Source organism: Mirounga angustirostris, unplaced genomic scaffold (genome assembly GCF_029215605.1).
Source record: "Mirounga angustirostris isolate CCGP_5_RB_7025 unplaced genomic scaffold, mMirAng1.0.hap1 SCAF_17, whole genome shotgun sequence".
In the NCBI taxonomy this organism is placed as follows: domain Eukaryota; kingdom Metazoa; phylum Chordata; class Mammalia; order Carnivora; family Phocidae; genus Mirounga; species Mirounga angustirostris.
Genome location: NW_026991725.1, coordinates 51716005 through 51735402, shown reverse-complemented (window position 1 = coordinate 51735402; position 19398 = coordinate 51716005). Strand labels below are relative to the sequence as shown.

The 19398-nt window shown below is 45.1% G+C and overlaps 1 protein-coding gene across 4 annotated transcripts in view; it reads right to left on the bottom strand.

The window, feature by feature from the left end:
* Positions 1-19398, bottom strand: part of ARHGAP44 (Rho GTPase activating protein 44) — a 166052-nt gene that overhangs the window by 101073 nt on the left and 45581 nt on the right. The gene's annotated exons all lie outside the window — the stretch shown is intronic.

Genomic DNA, 19398 nt, shown 5'->3' with positions numbered 1-19398 from the left:
TCCACCTGAACCCTCTCTTTGTCATTGTGAATTCCAAGGGTTTGGGGACCTTTGTGGTCTTAAGGGTAGATTCTAACATGATCTTGGAGACACAGAATAGGGTAAAAAGCATGGCATACATTCATCACTTTACCCCTCTGTCTGTCAGAGACCACAGTGCTTTTCTGGTCCAGTGACTGACAGAGCAGGGCGTGGCGTGTAAATAGAAGAGCTTCCTGAGGACAAATGGATTCCTTTAGATCATTTTTCTTGATACCTGTCATTGCAGAAAGGTCCCCTGGGGTGGAGTTTAAGTGTGATTCTCCCTGAAGTTAAAGACAGACTCAATGTCTCGCCAAGGTCTTTTTCTGGTCTATGGTTCTGGGCACAGTTTTAAAAATAAACCCATGATCCAGTCCAACAGAAAGTGGCTTGCAAGTCTCGGTCTCCAGCGTCCAAGTCTGTTGACGCTGATAATGGCCAAATATCCTGCGCACAGTTCCTTGTGACATGGAGGTTTTACCCAGGCTTGGGGACTGCTCTGTTACTTCCTTCTTGTAACTGTTACCTGGCCTGTTGCCTAGGGGATGGGAGGTGCACATTCTAGATCATTTCTCCCATGTCCCATAATCCCACATTCTTGCTTGCTTTTTTTTTTTAAGATTTTATTTATTTATTTGACAGAGACAGAGATAGCGAGAGCAGGAACACAAGCACTGGGAGTGGGAGAGGGAGAGCAGGCTTCCCGCCGAGGAGGGAGCCCGATGCGGGGCTCGATCCCAGGACCCTGGGATCACGACCCGAGCAGAAGGCAGACGCTTAAGGACTGAGCCACCCAGGAGCCCCTCCCACATTCTTTCTTAAGTGGGACTCAATCTCCAAGCCACACTGGGAAGGGTCCTAGGTAGATGTGCAGTTATACATGAAATTAGGCAGACTGGGGTCTAGGCTGATGCTGTGGGGTGCAGAGCAAGGGTACAGAGGATGCTCTCAGGTTAGAGTTCACAGAGAAAACATTTCCAGGCAAAGTAATCCAATCCTAAATTTGTCTGGGGTCAAATACATCAAGATAGACAATGAGATGGAGATCTGCAAGCTTCCTCCCCAATGTAGGGCAACTATCCAGGGGAGGAGAGAACCCCAATTCAATTCATAAAGGAACTTCCTACCCCTAAAATCATAATTGAACCCATGTACCTCTAGTAACATATCAGAAGATAATTATGTCCCCTCCACCAAGCTGTTTTACATACTCACAGGAAACATTTAGAAGACATTTATTTTTCCAAGTGCCCTCCCTTACCCCCGAATCCCACCCCCTTGTTCCTGAGTTTGATTGAGATGTGACTTCAGGATATTGTTACATTTTTCACTTACACTTTGTCTGGTTTGTTGCAAGAATCATGACTTAACATACACTATAGATTCCTGGTAAAAATGATCTCATCTGTTTAGGCTAAACTATACGTTCATCACAAGATCACTGCTCACCACTCTTCTCTGCTCTCTTATCCTCCAGTTTCTGGAGATTTCTACCAGATGGGCTGTTTTGCCAACTGTCTTTCCCCAGCTAAATGACATGGATAATAAACTCTGAGGCCGTCATGCCCTTAATAAGTAGTAAGTTACATGAGTAATAAACAGATAAATTACATGAGTATAAACTCCAAGATTTTAATGTGCTAACCTTGCAAATGAGTGGTAATTGGATTTGATACAGGATTTCTCATCACAACCTTTTTGTCCCAAAAGTCTACATACATGGTCCTAACTCAATACCAGTAGCCTAACCTGTCATCGTTACTTTAAGCAACAAGTTTGGGGGTGATTTGTTACATCACATTAGATAACCAGAATAGCCATCATTTTTTCGTTGTTGTTGTTAACCAAGCTATTCCAGACAAGACATCAAGGACATGCACTTGGACCAACTCCTCCCTAGAATCCTCCAGAATTCATACTTTGATGCAGAATTTTCACAGTTCTTGAGGATTTGGTATTGTCCCCAGATCTCTGCTTGGTCTCAGGGATGGCTTTAAGAAGATTCTAGAACCTCCACTCCTTTGGCACCACAATGACTGTCAGTGAGAGATAAAATGGGAGGAAACTAGCATAATACAATAATTTCATTTTATAAAAATACACTTAGCAAAAGAAGATATGCTAAATGTTATGTCAGTTCTCAGGTAGGTTGAGACTCAAATATCTGGAGTTATCTTAGTGAATGACATTAGATTTTACAAATTTAGGGGAATGCACTTAACTAGGTCAAGGAATTATAGAAATGTGGTATAATGGGATTAGCGATCAGAAGTCCTTATTCTCTTGGGGTTGTTTCAAAGCTGTTCATTCCCCAGTGAAGCATCGTAGTTTCTCTGGGTCTCAGTTCCCTCAGCAGTTAAGTGAGGAAATCGGACTCAACAACCTTTCAAAGGATCCTACCGGCTCGGCAATTCTACAGAAATTTAATGAACATTCATAACGTAGATACCAAGAACATACTGTCCACTTGACCTCGTCATTTCACAGATGCAAGAACTAAGGTGAACCTGAGACGTTAACAGGCAAGTGAGAGATGAGGATCCAGGGGGATAGAAAGAAACAGAATTCTCACCCCTGGAACAACATGCTACCATGAAATTCTGCTCGTGGGGTATCAATCCAGATGTTCCCACTATATAGCTGCACCCTGTGTCCAAAAAAGCAATAAAAGAGGGACTCGTTCATTGCCTATTTGTGTGATCTTTGCTCCTCATCTCGCAAGGAGGAGACATATAATGATGGATCGAATCAATGACTAAAAAGTCTAAGTGGGCGGGGTGCCTGGGTGGCTCAGTTGGTTAAGTGACTGCCTTCGGCTCAGGTCATGATCCTGGAGTCCCGGGATCGAGTCCCGCATCGGGCTCCCTGCTCGGCAGGGAGTCTGCTTCTCTCTCTGACCCTCCTCCCTCTCATGCTCTCGTCTCTCATTCTCTCTGTCTCAAATAAATAAATAAAAATCTTTGGGAAAAAAAAAAAAGTCTAAGTGGGCTTCAGTGGCCCTAAGGACAGCATCAGGACTTGGCCTGGCTCCTCCTATCATTCAGGTCTGCTCTGCCCAGCATGTGCTCCATTCTTTAGCAGACCCTCCCCTCACAGTTCCAAGTCAGCAGTTCCAACTTTAAAGCCTATCTTCTCGAGAATGCCAACAGAACAAGATTCTCTTTCCAATAGACCCAGCAAATGTTGCAGAACTGAATCTCACCTACTGCAGTAGGCAGATTCCTAACCCCCCAAAGATGTCCACACCCTAATCCCAGAACCTGTGAACATATTCCCTTACATTGGAAACAGAACTTCAGAGACGTGTGAAGGACCTTGAAATGGGGAGATTATCCCAGATTATCCAGGAGGCTCCAATGTAATCCAAAGGTCCTTAAAAATGGTAGAGGAGGCAGAAGAGAGGTTCGGAGAGAGATGGGACTATCGGAGGGTCAGAGATGCAATGTGAGAAGCCTAAGAACTGCTGTTGACTTTGAAGGTGGAGGAAGGAGCCACCCGCCAAGGAACATGGGTGCACTCCAGAAGCCTGAACAGTCAAGTAAATTAACTCCTCCCCAACCCCAGAGCCTCCAGAAAGGAACACTGACTGCCCTGGTGACATCTTGATTTTAGCCCAGGAAGACCTGCGTCAGGGGCACCTGGGTGGTGCAGTTGGTTGAGCATCCGACTCTTAGTTTCAGCTCAGGTCATGATCTCAGGATTGTGAGATCGAGACCTGCACAGGGCTCTGTGCTCAGCATGGAGTCTGCTTGAGATTCTCTCTGCCCCTCCTTCCTGCTAACTTGCACGCTCTCCAGACCTCTGACCTCCAGAACCATAAGATGATAAATCTGTGACCACAGTTGTGGTCATTTGTTACAGCAACAACAAGAAACTAAAATGCCAATGGACTGGTCCAATCTGGTTCCCCTCCTTTACCTAAACCAATGATTTCAGCTGGATCTGATTCACATTCCACCCTTAAACCTGAGGGTGAGACCACCCCACTGATAACACATGGACCCAGAGTAGGGGAGGAGTGGTTTCCTAAAGAAAATCACAGCTTAGTACCAGAAGGACAGAGATGGAAAATAACCTGGGGTGGGGGGTAGGGATCAGTCTACAAGAAGACAAACGGAACAGCCAGAAGAAACCCTGAATATATCTCTGAATGCTGGAAGTTCTGGAAACAAAACTGAGGCTCCTGGTGGCATTTCAACTTTGCTTTCCTCTGAGGGTCACAGCTTTCAAAGAAAGAAGAAATATAAATTAAACAACAGGGTCCATGGATGTCTGGTGTTAAATAACAAGGATGGAGTTTTTGGACAGTCTTTTGACAAGAGACAGAGTATATCTTGCAAATGCTAGAGAGAGTACGTTTGTCAGGAGGCTTTGTTAACTTATCAAGGATTCTTTAAAGTGTAAATTGGAGGGGTGGAAATAGCCAAACAAACAAAACTGTACAACTGGATAATGCAATATATTAACTATGTTTTCTTCTTTTCTGTATTCTTGATGCTCTGATATTTGTGGTCTTGTGGACCAGAACCATCACTCCCAGGGCTGGCTGATTCCTAGAGATAACAAACGAGTCACCTACCAGCATGCCTTTGATAGGCAAACCAACTAATTCTGATTCCATACTACCCACCTCCTCTTTTTATTAGACTTCTGCAGTCAGAGACACTATTCCTCAGCCCTAATCACCCCAGGGACAGGACCGCCCCTATAACCCAGAGCCCACCAAACTATCCAGTCATGTTTGTACTACTTGCTTACTTTGCTTTACCCATTTTTTCCCACTTAAACTGAAATAAAGGCCCCTGCCCACAGCTCCCCTCTTTCTCTTTGCCTGCTCACCTTGCTTTGGTGCTTCTCCGTGTGGCCCTGCATGGTATGCCATGAGTGCTGTCTCTAGGGAGCTCTGAGTATAACAAAAAAATGCCTTACTCTACCTGCTCAAAACAAATGATGGCAGTGGCAGATAGAACTCAAAAGAATAAATGGGACCCTCGGGAAAAACAGGAGTCGAGAGACAGTGTTTGGGTCCTGGGTGAGAACCCAAAATGTGGGCAGGAGAGCAATCTGGAAGTTGTAAGTGATGATGGGAAGATAGTGTTCTGGGTCTGACCCAACCTGATGAGGCAATAGGTTCATGCCAGGAGGAGGCGGATCCTCTTACTGGGACTTAGGACAAGCTCCTACATCATTTTCCTGGGACTTTCCCAACAAGGTATCACCAACGGGGGTGCCCCAAGAACAGCAAGGTATGGCCTCCCAGGTCTGGAGGCCAGAAATCTGAAATCAAGGGTTGGCAGGGTTGGCTCCTTCTGAGGGCTGTGAGGGAGACTCTCTCCTAGCTTCTGGTCACCAAGGGTGTTTCATGGCTGGTATATGGCATTCTCCCTGTGTCTGCACACTGTTTTCCCTCTACGCATGTGTGTCTGCCTCTGTGTCCGAATGTCCCCCCTTTACGAGGACACTTACACAAGGCACACTGGATTAGGGCCCTGCTGAATGGCCTCATTTCAGCTTGATCACGTGCAAAGACTATTTCTAAGTAAGGTTCACATTCCCAGGTACTGGGGGTTAGAACATCTTCTGGGCGGGGACATGACTCAACCCCTAGGAGCTCCCTGTCCTTGGTGTGTGTTTTGTTTTTTTTTTTTTGCTTTTTTTTTTTTAGTTCCCCACAATGTCCCCCTCTTTGATTCTTCCAAAGTAAAATCCAAAAGGCCAGGCAGGACTGGGGCCCTGGGAGGATTGTTTTAGTCTGATCTGATGCTAAAGCCCTCACACACCTGTAGGGTCCCAGTTGATGTCATCACACGCTTGGCCAGGAACCCCCCTGGCTCTCCGTGTCTTCCCTCCTGGGCCCCTGAAGAGTTGGTGAGTGGGAAGCTCTGCTTGGGCTTGGGGGATTTCGGAATCCCATCACAACTAACAGAGGAGGGCAGGGCAGGTAAAGGAAGGGAATGAGACATGGCCGCCATACACACATTTCCTCTATTCGGTTGACACGGGTGTTTTTAGAATAGCAGACTTGGTTGGAAGTTTCCATTCAGAAGATTCCTGTGCCCACACACTGTGGGCTAATACAGAGCCAAAGGCTTACTACAGACTTGGCATAAGCCTTACTCCCGTTCCTCCTTCCAAGCTGGAGTAAGCGCTGTCGTCTCAAAATACATCGAAGGGAGAACCTATGGGGTCCCGAGCACACGTAGTAACAGTGATACCAGGACAGACAGGGCAAGCAGCAGCAAAGCCCAAACCCACTAACAGTGGCTGAGCACACCGTGCTTAGCAGCGACCCCAGCCCCAAAAGCGGATCTGTCCAAAACTGGACACAGTCTTTAGCAACATCGGATGATATCTGCTGCATCGATTTACAAGTCCCTTTGGGCGTGGAGCGGGACATAAACAAGTAACATGAGCAACCGATGCAAGGAAAGCTTAGCAGGTAGGGCATCCTGTTATAGAAGAAAAGGGGCACGAGTCATTTCCGAGAAAAGTCGGCTAGCTTCCAAGCTCTTCCACCATTATGGACAGCTGCATTAGAAAGTCATATTTTTCCTCCACGGGAATTGAAACTACTAATAGAAAAACCACTCAGAGAGTGGACACTCAGTGGGCAGGTATCTGTCCCCCATCTGTCTTAGACCATGCGGGCCATCCTAACAGAATACCAGAGGCAGGGTGGTTTATAAACAACAGAATTCATTTCCCACAGTTCTGGAGGCTGGCAAGTCCAAGATCAAGGTACCAATGGATCTGGTGTCTGTGAGGACCTGCTTGCTGGTTCCCGGACCACCATCTTTGGGCTGGGTCCCCACATGGCAGGAAGGGCGTGGGAGCTCTGTGGGATCTTTTATAAGGGCACTAGTCCCATTTATTTATTTATTTATTTATTTATTTATTTATTTATTTATTATTTATTTATTTATTTATTTATTTAAGATTTTATTTATTTATTTTGACAGAGAGAGACACAGCGAGAGAGGGAACACAAGCAGGGGGAGTGGGAGAGGGAGAAGCAGGCTTCCCGCGGAGCAGGGAGCCCGATGCGGGGCTCGATCCCAGGACCCCGGGATCATGACCTGAGCCGAAGGCAGACGCTTAACGACTGAGCCACCCAGGCGCCCCACTAGTCCCATTTATGAGGGCTTTGCCCTTATGCCCTAAGCACCTCCCAAAGACTCCACCTCCAAATACCACCACACTGGGGGTTAGGATTGAACACATGAATTTGGGAGGGGACATAAACATTTAATGCACAGCATGGTACCATCTGTGTAAGGAAAGAGGGGACACCTACGTATCTTATCTGGCCTTTGGCCAATTCCCATACCTCCTGGTCCCCAGGGTCCACACGGAACTGTGGATCAGGCATTGGCCACACTTAGGCTGAATCATAGTGGGCTGGAAACAGCGGCCGGAAGGAACACTGTGTGCTGGGCATTCACTCCATGGCATGTATCTGGCTTTTTGACAAAATATTACTTTCTAACTCTCTAAGCTGGACATTAATAATAAATATTTAATCTGTCCTGAATGGCAGGTTCTCCAAATCTTTCTCCAAGTCACCAGTTCATGAACCCAGGTGGACTATGTAGGGTCTGGCCAACGCAGGAAGCGGCAAACGGATAAACTTTCCTTTTCAGATAGGGGCTGGATTCCCATTTCATAAAGTGCCTGAATGCCACGCGAGGTGACTTTTGGTATTTCAAGGTAGTTCATTTCCAGCCCGTGCAAAATGCTGGGAAGCAATGCCTAAAATACCACAGTGAAACAGTCAATCCTTTGGTGGCTTGAGATGTTATCCTCTTAGACGTCATCAGCCACTCAGGGCTTGGCAGGAAGGATTTTTAACCAGGTCCTTGTAAGAACAAGCTTCCACGGGAAGGGACAGGAAGTGGATTATTAGGGGCTTGGGAAAAAGAGGCCAGCTCTCGGATTCAGAAATGGCTTTGCTGCTAATTAGCAGCATGGTGTCATTGTTCAGAAAAGCAAGGCAACCTTCTTTTATAGAAAACCTGGCAAGAGGCGGGGAAAGGAGATTTTTCTTGCAAAAGGTATATTCATTATTCTACTTCTAATGATATGTTATATTCAGAATACAATTACAGAAAGCAAATGTCAAAATCTGGGGAAAGCACCGGGATACACAGAAAATGCAGAGAGAATGGATAATCACGGGCAGCATCCTTACTCATTAAAAACCCCCAAAAGAAACATTTATGAAGACCCCGCAAATACCCTGTGATGTGTTAAAACTTGACCTTCATTTAACTTTCACAAAACCCCTGAGGTCGGGACTATTAATAACATCATTTTATTGATGGGGAAATGGAGGTTTAGGGAGTTTACATAACTCATCCAAGGTCACAGGGCTTAGAGAAGCAGATGATGACCCCACTCTGAGCTCAAAGCTCATGGGCAGAGCCTCCACATTATCACAGCTTTTTAAGAAGTTTAGAAATGCTGGCAATCCCCAAAGTGCCTTCCAAAGAAACTTCTACTGTGGAAGACAGTGAGGGTGGAAATGTGAAAATAAACCTCACCTACTTCACAGTTGCTTAGGGCTAGCTCTTGGTATGTTTCTATATATAGTCTGGCTGCTTTTAAAAAACAGCAGAAAATCCTAGCTCTCAGGGGACCTACAGGGAAGCAGAGAGGAAGGACCTTTGTCTGCCATGCTCAACAGTCTCCTGGTCTCATCTGCCCTAAAATTTCTGGAAGCAGCCACCCCACAGTCAACTCCCATCCCTGCAGCCAGAATTGATGGGGGTGGGGGTGGGGAGGTGGGGGGAGACGGGGGTGGTGGTGAAGATGTTAGGACTAAGTAGATTCTCTTGGGATTTTAAACAGGAGAGGACAGTTAGCTAGGGATGGAATCATCAGGGCCAGGGGCTTCAATGGCCCATCTGTAGAGAAACCTGCAGGAAGAGAAGTGGGGAGGGCAGAAAAAGACAGGATAACATGGCAGATATGGCCTCTTGGCTCCCAATGGCAGCTCAGCTCTTGCTACCATGACACCTAGCTAATTCCTAGGGGGTCAGCATCACTGAGTGCGCCGGATGCTGGGAACTTACAATGAACTCCCCCCTTTCCCAAGGCAGCCTGGAGGGTCTTTTGGTCTTGTTTTGTTTTGCATTTTGCAATCCAGAGCTTTGCCCAGAGCGCTCATACAAGTAGGGCTTTCTTACCCACATATCCTACCCCACGTATTTCAAAGCCTTATAGCCATACTTTGTTATTTTTATTTATGGCTCTGGGTTATAGCTGTCCCTTTCATTTAAGGCCCAGGCAACACTAGATAATTTATCACGCAAGTATCTCTCCAGTCCTCAGCATCAATGGGCCCCTTAATTGGGCTTCGGTAGACACACTGACCCCCAACTGTAGATAGATTTTAGTAGTAAGCGGTCCAAGCACGTATGGGAATTTAGAATATACAAAATCGATTGGTCAATTGTTTAATAAAGGGTGTTGGGACAACCTTATTCATTTGGAAGCATTCCATTACTTAGATCACATGGAAAAATAAATATCGATTGGATTACATAATTAGTTGTAAAAAAGTAAATAAATAAAATGACAGAATCAAGGGTGGAAGAAACTGAAGACAATGTATAATCAAAGTGAGAAAGGCCTTCCCTGGCACGATTCCAACTTCAGAAATCATACTGTAGGAAGATTCATGACACAAATTTCTTAAGTTGCTAGAGGAGAAAAGACATGACAACAAATGAAAAATGACAGACTTGAAGAAAATAGTCGCCATATAGATAATAAAGGACTGATTCCGCTTTGCAAAAGTTGCCACAGCATTTATAAAGCATGGGGTGAAATGTGAAAGACCTTTCTCCCCATCTACCTGGACCTCTGCCCCGAAGGAACTCCTAAAATCTGCCCTTCCTGTCCTTTTTCTGTGTATTATTACTAAAGTTGCTTCCAGTGTTTCCTATTATAAATGATGTGCCCATCAACAGCCTGTCCCTTCACCTCTGTGCACATATATCATAGTTTTGTCAAATGGAGAAAAGGTTACAAAACTATATATATGTGATAACACCCTAATTTGTTTGTTTTTTTTTTTTAAGGTTTATTTATTTGAGACAGAGACAGAGAGTGCACGCGTGGGGGGAGGGGCAGAGGCAGAGGGACAAGCAAACTCAACACTGAGCGCAGAGCACTCTGCTCAGGTCATGAGGACCTGAGATCATGGACCCAGGGCCCCGAGATCATGACCTGAGCCTAAGTCAGACGCTTAACCGACTGAGCCACCCAGGTGCCCCCCCCCAACTTGGTTTAAAAGACAACTACACACACAGGTACAAAGAAAAATTGATCAGAACAAACACACCAAAATTATCGCAAGGGAATACAATCTGGTAACTGGACTGAGTGGTATGTTTCCTTTAGACTCTTGGAGTTTGTAATTTTCATAAAATGAACACTACAGTTTAATCATCAGAAAAAAATAAGTTTTGGTATGAGTTAATAAATTCTGAATGGTGGCATAAAGTCCTCACTCTTGGTTTATAACAATGATTTTGATCACTCGGACGCCTTTCCCACTTAACTTCTGGGTTCTCAGCTGTGTTCTAGGGGGTGGATGTTACTGAAAGAACAGCCTCTGGGTAAGAACAGATTCTTGCGTATGTTTACGTATCTTGTAAGAGTTGAGAACCGAAGAGCTGTGACAGATCATCCAGTATTTAGCGCACCTGTTAGCAAAGGTAGGAAGCATGGCTGCTCTCTTAAGGGGGGGATGACAAGGCTGCAGTCTTCAGGCAGAGTCAGTGGTCAAAGCTGAGGGTCCCTGAAGGACCAGAAGGGAGGCCCAAGAGTTAGCTTGCAATACCCGAAGAAGGCACCATAAGCATTCTTTTTTTTTTTTTTTTTTTTTAAAGATTTGAGAGGTGGGGAGAGAAAGAGACAGAGAAAGCGCAAGACGGGAGAGTCAGAGGGAGAAGCAGACTCCCCACTGAGCAGGGAGCCGGACACGGGACCCGATCCTGGGACTATGGGATCATGACCTAAGCCGAAGGCAGACGCTTAACAGACTGAGCCACCCAGGCGCCCCTATCATAAGCATTCTTGAAACTGGTCCCCTAGGAATCACTGTTCCTCACCCCAAAGGACAATGAGATTACCAGGAGGTAGCCCTATTGGGTAAGACTGTGGAGGCCTTAAAGCTACTATATTAATCATGTGGACATAATTAAATGGACAACTGACTGTTCACATCTGAGGTTCATTTATTTCTTTAATCAGAGCTGCCTTCCAACACAGATCCACCTCCAAACTCCTAACTTCCCCACCCTCACTCCGGCTCCTCTAGAAATGTCTAGCCTCCTTGGCCCCTTCCAGGCTTTGCAGACAACTGGGCATGCTCTCAGCCTGGGACAGTGGCAATGACAATGGATGAGGATGCCCAGCCATCATTTCACCTGTGGTCAATGAAGCAAGATGGCGGTCAAGGCATGGTAAAACACTGTGCCTCACATCTGAATGACAGATTCAGGTGATGCGGCCTGTCAGTGATGGTTTTTGCAAAGGTCATTTTGCTAGAGTGTAATGTGGCCAGAGAATGAAAGGCTGGGAAGCCCCGCTTGAGACTTCTGCAGGCAGGTGGGACTTCCCTTGGATGAGGTAAAGAGGATCCGGGAGTCCTGAGATGCAAGGCTTAGTGAACATCCCTCTCTGTACCATCCTGGGGTGGGTTCCATTACCTTCAAATCCCTCTGCACGTGAAGCCTGCCTCCCCAACTTCCAGGTCGTTGGCTCCCCGCCAGTACCCCCCCAATTAGCTCCCTAAATTCCCATTCAGGGATGCCACACGCAGAGGGGAAAGAGAATGCTGCAGGTCAGACCTCTGTAAACACACTTTGACTTTACCCCTGATCCCTGCTCAGTCTCCTTGCTTGCTGACACTGCAGAAGCTGTTTAAAACCTCTGCCTCCCTCCTCCCCTGCCACTCCCCATCTGGACTGCGGCCATCTGGGAAAGGCTCCTGCCCACCAGCACCGTGGCATAGCACATTTGCTTCTAAATCTAGCCTCTCGCCCTTGCCGCACCCAGAGAGAACGGGGCCCTGCCTCCTCCCCACCCCGCCCCTTGATGCGCCAGGCCTCGGGAAGCCTGTGGAGCAGTGAAGGGCAGCGTGGCCTGGGGAAACCGAGGCACGATTAGTAGAGACCAGAGGGCATTGGCAGTACAAGAAGTCAGGGTTGGGGGATGGCATGAGCGGGGTCAGCACGCACAGGGAAGTGGGATCAGAGGCGGGTGTTCTCACCTGGCAGAGACAGAGGACAAAGCCTCCTCCGAGGAGAGGAGGGAGGAAGGCAAGGGGCAGAATGCTGATTTCAGGAACCAGGAAATCCGGAGCGAGCAAAGGTGCCGAACACAGGGGACAGGTAACAGAGGACGCAGAGGAAAGGCTCTGCTGGCTCACCACGGAGGATTCTAGGCACAGTGGATTAGGGTAATTAACACCTGACTCACGCGAGGGATTGAAGGTCAAACATACAACTATTCCCGATGTGACATCCTTCGCTTGCTCTGCTGCTTCTAGCTCCCGGTTCCCCCCAGCCCTTCCTCACGTTGTACTTTGGTCCTGTTTCTGCCAAGCTGTTCTCACGGATGGCTCGCCTCTCCGTTCTCAACACTCATTCTGCTTCCTCTCCTCCAGCCTCTGTTTTATCCCCTCCCGCCCCCTTGTAGATCCGACAGGAGCCGGGCCCTGGGCAATCCATTGTTCATTTTAGATAGACCCTTTGGTGCTTAATCCGTGGCCACAAATGCTCTTTTTCCTTTAAAAAGAAGAAAACAAAAAGACAAAAAACAAAACAAAACAAAACCCTACCTGACCAGGCAATCCTGTACCCATGTCTCTCTTAAAAAACAAAACAAAAACAGGACAAAGTCAAACAAAATAGTAAATAGAAACAAATAGAAATATATTACTTATGAATGTATATATAAACACATATAACACTTATAAATATTTATATTTATATAAACGTAAAAACAAAAAAGAGACCATAAGAAAGAAGGGGATTCACCAAAGGTAATATAGGTTATTTGAAAAAAAAAAAAAACATAAAATCGACAAGTCCCTGGGAAGACTATGAAAAATTCAGCACAGGCACAAATGACGAATATTAGGAGTGAAAAAAAGGAGTTTTTTTAAAAAATTTCTAGAACCATATAAATGATTCAAACCGGACAAAAGAAAATCTTAAAAACTGAAGACCTAACAATGAAGCAAATTTAATCGAAATTTAAAATCCATCCTCGACGTTATCACAGCTCCGTAACACAAAACAAAACAACAAAAGAGCTTCAGAGGGTCTCGAAGGTAAGCCGAATACCTGGTTAAGGAACAGGTAATTTCGATCTTACCTATTCAAACTACTCCAAAGAAGAGGGGAAGGGGGGGCAATTCTTTTCTACGTCCTTGAAACCAGAATCACATAAAGGACAGCACAGGAAATGGAGAGGACATGGTCATTTCTAGAACCACTGCCATTGTGCTAAAAGATTATAGTCCCCAACCTCCCTCCGACTTCGATGTGGCCATGGTCCCTACTTTGGGCTGAGGAGATATGGACAAATGCATGTACACCTTGATTTCTGGAGTTTTCTCCAATAGGCGTCATCTATTTAGAAAGTCATTCCCTTCTTCTAGTTAGAACGTAAGGATGATAGCATGGGTGGGGGAACAGGGAGGAGGAGATGTCTGTGATGAAATTTTAGGTCCTCAATAGCAGGTGCAGCCTTCCTACCAGTTGGATTTCTCCAAACATGAACAACAAGCTTCTGCCTTTGTCAAGGCTTCCATTTTGTTTTAAGCTCTACCATCTAGGATATTTCCGTTATAAGCAATGCAAGCCAGTTCCAATGGCTGGAGTTTGGGCCAACTGAGCAGGAGAGACCCAGAGGGATGCAAGAGTGAAGCTACCAGCCTTGCCCATGTGCAAAGGAGAGCCCTGCCAGGCAGGACCTGAGGAATCCAGGCTTGGCCACTCGTAGTGCTGACAAAGGGTCTCAGAGTCACATTACGTGGATGCTTGAGCACAGAAGCAAGAGAGCAGAGAGGGACCCTGCAGGTCATCTCATCCAACCCTCTCTCATTTGACTGATGAGCAGAGCAAAATGACTCCCCAAGTTGATACATTTATATAATTCTGATTCCAATTCCAGTGTGTGTGTGTGTGTGTGTGTGTGTGTGTGTGGTTTTTCCCATATCATGAAGCAATTGTCCCTGCACCAGCTGGGGTCTTCCAATTCAACTCGATTCTGACATTCCCTGGAGAGAGCATCAGATCCCACAGATTAAAAGCTCAGTCTTCTAAGACAGTGGCCCCACCCCTGACTTCAGAGGCCAACTGCAAGTCCAGATTGTCACCTGTGCTTCCAATCAACCTGCTATAGATCTAAAGTCCCCATGACCCCCTCCCCAAGTTCCATGAATTTGCTAGAGGGGCTCACAGAACTCAGAAATGTTTTATTTACTAGAATACTGGTTTCAAGGCTAGAACTCAGGAACAGCCCCACAGAAAAGATGCACAGGGCAAGGTCTGGGGAAAAAAACTCAAGAGCTTCCACAGTCTGGGTGTACCATCTTCTCAGTACCTCCAGAAGCTCTGTGAACCCAATCCTTTTGAGTTTTTATGGAGGCTTCAATACATAAGCTTGGCTGATTAAATCACTGGCCATTGGTAACTGACCCAACCTCCAGCCCCTTCCCCTTCCCAGAGGTCAAGGGTGTGAGACTGAAAAGTTCCAACCCTCCAATCCTATGATTGGGTCCCCTGGCAACCAGTCCCCATCTTTTGGGGGTTTCTGAAAGTCACCTCATTAACATAAAGTCAGGTGTGGTTGATAGGGATTTGTTATGAATATCAAGACACCCTTATTGCTTTTGTCACTTGGCAAATTCCAAGAGTTTTCGGAGCTCTATGCCAAAAATGGAGACAAAAACCAAACAGATTTCTTATTACAAATCAAAATATTACAGTTGTTCAAGGACAAGGTGGGGAACAAAATCCAGTGCTTCTGATTTTCATCTAGGTTCCAGACTGTCAGTTATATGCATGATTCTCAGTGGTTACAAGATGTTTCTATCTTTAGCCAAATAGCCATTCATTCACCACTTACTGAGCACCTGCCATGTACCAGAAACTGATGCAGGCCCCAGAGACACAGTAGAGCGAGCTCTTTGGAGTCCTGGCACTTTGTGGTGACCCAGTTAGATGAGGATCAGTGCTGATATTTCCAGGCAGACACCAGGGGTTGGTAAGGCTGGGTATGCTGGTGAGATTGGGGGGCAGGTGAAGGAAGGTGAGACAGTATGGAGCCCTTGGGCTCTCTCGCTGCATCTTCCCATGGTGACATGGAAGCCAGCAGAGGGGTGATCTTCAGAGCATGAGAAAGCTCCTCGTGTTCTCCTGACCCCTGTCCATGGATGCATGGGCTCAGAGAAAGGCTATCTTACCCACTACATACAAGAAGGCAAAGGATCCCTTATGGGTCAATGAAACGGAGTAAGGCAATTGTAATTTCTAAAAAAAATTTTGCTCTGCTCCATGTCCCTTATTTTAAAGTTGGATCCCATTAATATGTCACACATGCAGTGAAAAGCAATTGCCTGCACACAATTTTGTCACTATGACAGCCTGACTCAGTCCAGGCTCCTTAACAACCAGCTCTGGGTTGGGTCTTGGGCAATTTACTTCATCCACGTTGGACTTCATGTCCTCACCTGTAAAATGGAGCTGGTTGGAACAGGCTCTTCCGAATTTTCTGGACTCTAAAATTTGATCCTTTTTGATTTATATTTGATTTATCCCTCGATGAGTCTTTATATGTCAGTGACATTCAACTTTGGCAATGCTTACCAATTTCTATCCTAGCAGGCAAAAGTGAATCTGGTGCCTTGAACTGAAGCATAAGGAAAATCTGAATGCTCTTTTATGGGCAATTTTTTTTCGGTCTTGGACAAAATGAACATTTCAATGACAGACAAACTGAATCATCACAGAATCATCCAGTCAAACCAACACTTCCTGGACCGCGCCATGTCATGCGCGGTCATGCACCATCAAATACTGCCTGAAAAAAGGCAAGGAAAGTTCTAAGTGAAAAAATGCTGCATCTCTTTTATAATAAACACCATCATAATTTTGGACCTGGCAGGGATTAATATTTGAGAAAGCCATTAACTAACCAATACTGTTTAACTTTATGGTCAGAACCTTTGAGAGTCTAGGTTTGGGCAATTCTTACTGATTAGCAAAAGCAGGAGTAATTGGGGTCGGACACATCCAAGGCAAAACACTAGAGCCTAACAACAACAACAACAAAAGAACAAAAATCAGAAGGAAAGACTAGGTTACTTGATAACATCAGAAGAGATCAGGTTCCAGGGAGCAACCATGATTCAAACCAGAAACAGAACATGGGATTCAGGCTAACAAGCCAAGCCAAGATCACACTCAGGTAGAGAAGAGTGTCAAGCACTGTAGGCACCGTGCATAGACTCACAGATTGGTATGGGGTCAGGCTGGAAAGGCAGCTGATGAACAGAATGAAGAAAAAAGAGGGGCAGATTCGACACTGGGTTATACAGCCCTGTTCACCCAAATGCTTCCAGACTCTGAGGGGCACTTGGGTGGCTCAGTCAGTTAAGCGTCTGCCTTTGGCTCAGGTCATGATCTCGGGGTCCTGGGATTGAGCCCCACTTTGGGCTCCCTGCTCAGCAGGGAGTCTGCCTTTCCCTCTCCCTCTGCCCCTTCCCCCCCACTCATGTGTGCTCTCTCTGTTCTCTCTCTCAAATAAAGAAATAAAATCTTAAAGAAAAAAAACCAGACTCTAAAAAGTGCATTATACAGAATATGACAAGTCCAGACACACACACACACACACACCCCCCTCAGGAAAAGATCTCTGACACGTGGAGCCTTGAAAGGATTCTCAGTCTTACATAAAAGATGCATTTTTAATGATCTCTGCATCTAGATCCCAAAGACTCTTTTACGGGCTAGAATCTGTATGCTAAAATTTAGTCAACATTAAATTTGACAAACAAACGAGTTTTGTGTTCCTTCTAAGAACATACGCTACTGCCCAAAAGAAATGGTCTCTGTCCTCAAGGACCTTAGAATCTGCTAGAGATGGCGAAGCAAATCAGGGATTTCAGAGGCAGAGGAATGCCCTGGCATAGGTTTAATGAACATTTACAGAGAACTTGGTAACCAATTTCCAGAAGGTTCTTCTGACGGGGGAAGAAAAAAAAATACTGGCTTTGGCATCAATTACAGGAAAAATGTATTAGCTGGAATACTTGAAGGATACTCATGTTTCATACCCAATCAACAAATTTAATAGAAAGTGAGAAATGAGTGGGTTGATGCTGACAACGTGATTGAGACAGCACACAGCGTTTCCATGCAGAAATAACAAATCATTTCAAAGGCTGGAAATCTACACCAAATATGGCAAGAAAGGAAGTCCAGGAGAGATGGCAATTTGAAGAGCAGTACTTCTACCCTTTGATTCACAGTTATTAATAATATCATATTCAACAGAAAGATATCTAGGCTACACTTCATAGAAGAACATGCAATGAGTTTTCACACTCTCCATTCTATTCTTATATTCCACATATCCCATTTCATCCTGTGCCTGTAAGTAGCAGATAACAAGAAACAGACAGATAATTGTCTTTATTTGAGATCACATTCTAAGTGATACCTGTGTGGCTGTTTGATCACCCCAACGTTATTCATAGCTATCGGATACAGATACTCCCACTGCAGTGTGACATGTGTTCTCCTGCAAACTCATCAGTAGGCAACAAGGCACACTGAAAGGAAAAATATGGTTCTAGGAAAAATGGGGTTGGAGAGAGCCAACTATGTTGCAACCAGAGCATTAACATAAGCAACAGCAACCCCAAAAAAGACACTAGCAGGGTTGCAAAGCATTCTAAACCTCAAATTATTCTTTTTGAAAAATTCAGCTCAATTAGGTCTTTACCTTAAAAAAAAAAACAAACAACAAAAACAAACAAAAAAACAAGGTGAGGGGCACCTGGGTAGCTTGGTCAGTTAAGTGTTCAACTCTTGATTTCAGTTCAGGTCATGATCTCAAGGTCATGAGATCAAGGCCCGTGCTGGGCTCTGTGCTCAGCGGGGCATCTGCTTGAGATTCTCTCTCTCCCTCTCCCTCTGCTCCTCCCCATCACCCACCTCCCACATGCTCTCTCTCTAAAATAAATAAAATCTTAAAAAATATAACAACAAAAAACAAGGTGAGGTAGCTTGAAGGAAGGGGTAGGGAAGGATTTAGCTCACCAAGTTATGGAGAAACGAACAAAATGCACAAAGATCAAGGAGGACACCCTCTCCCCTACAACACTCTCACCCAAGCCCTTCCACCTAGACAAATCACTTGCCCCAGCCCAGCCAGAGGCAATGAATGGGCATCATGACCAGTAGCTTATTCCTCTTTACCCAGGTGTGTTCAGCTGTGTTAGTTTCTATTGTATTCAGCTCCAGTTACTTGGTATAAGAAAATATTAACATACTGGGGAAACTATCTTTGAAACAATGCCACTCCCACTTTGGAGAGACAGCTTTCCTCCATTTACCAATCACTTGTGATCTATTAGCATTTTTTTTAGAGTGTCCAAACAGATTTGGTAGCAAATCAGTTTGTACTATTATCCCTAAGTATTATTTTACATAAAGATACAGAGATATATACATCAAGAACTTAAGGTATCAAATTAGGTCAGTCAAACTGTGCTGCATTATGCCAAGCTAAAGACAGATTTTTAAAGACATAATTCAAAAAGGGCTGAGGCACAGTTAACCGTGTTCCACTTCGACGACTTTGTCAGCACTGTGTTGCCCGGTGGGTTAACCTGAAACAACCTAAAAATGTCATGGGAAACTCAGCTCCACTCCAGTACCATAAAGGTTTTCCCCTGAATGAGCAATCATTGAAAACTACTTTGTAGCATGAGTCAACACTATGACTGACATGCAGTCAAAATGAATTTCAATTGCCTTGTTAAAGGAACTAAGGAAACAAGTAATAAAACTGTTCCCCAGCTGAAATCACTTCAAGTACTCTATGATCTAGTCTTTTCATTAATTCCAATCCTGTCTCTTTTACTCATATATTCAGCTCCAAAAGTGGCATTATGAGAGATGCCATGGCATTTGAAGATGTCTCAGGTTGTCAAGGTAACCAGAAACACTGCAAAAATAATTTTCATTACTACTTCTTTGACAGATTCCAGTCTCGGATCATTTTGTTTAAAAAGTGTTCTTCTGTAGGGGACTGGATAAATGCATTGTTACATATCTGCCCAATGAAATA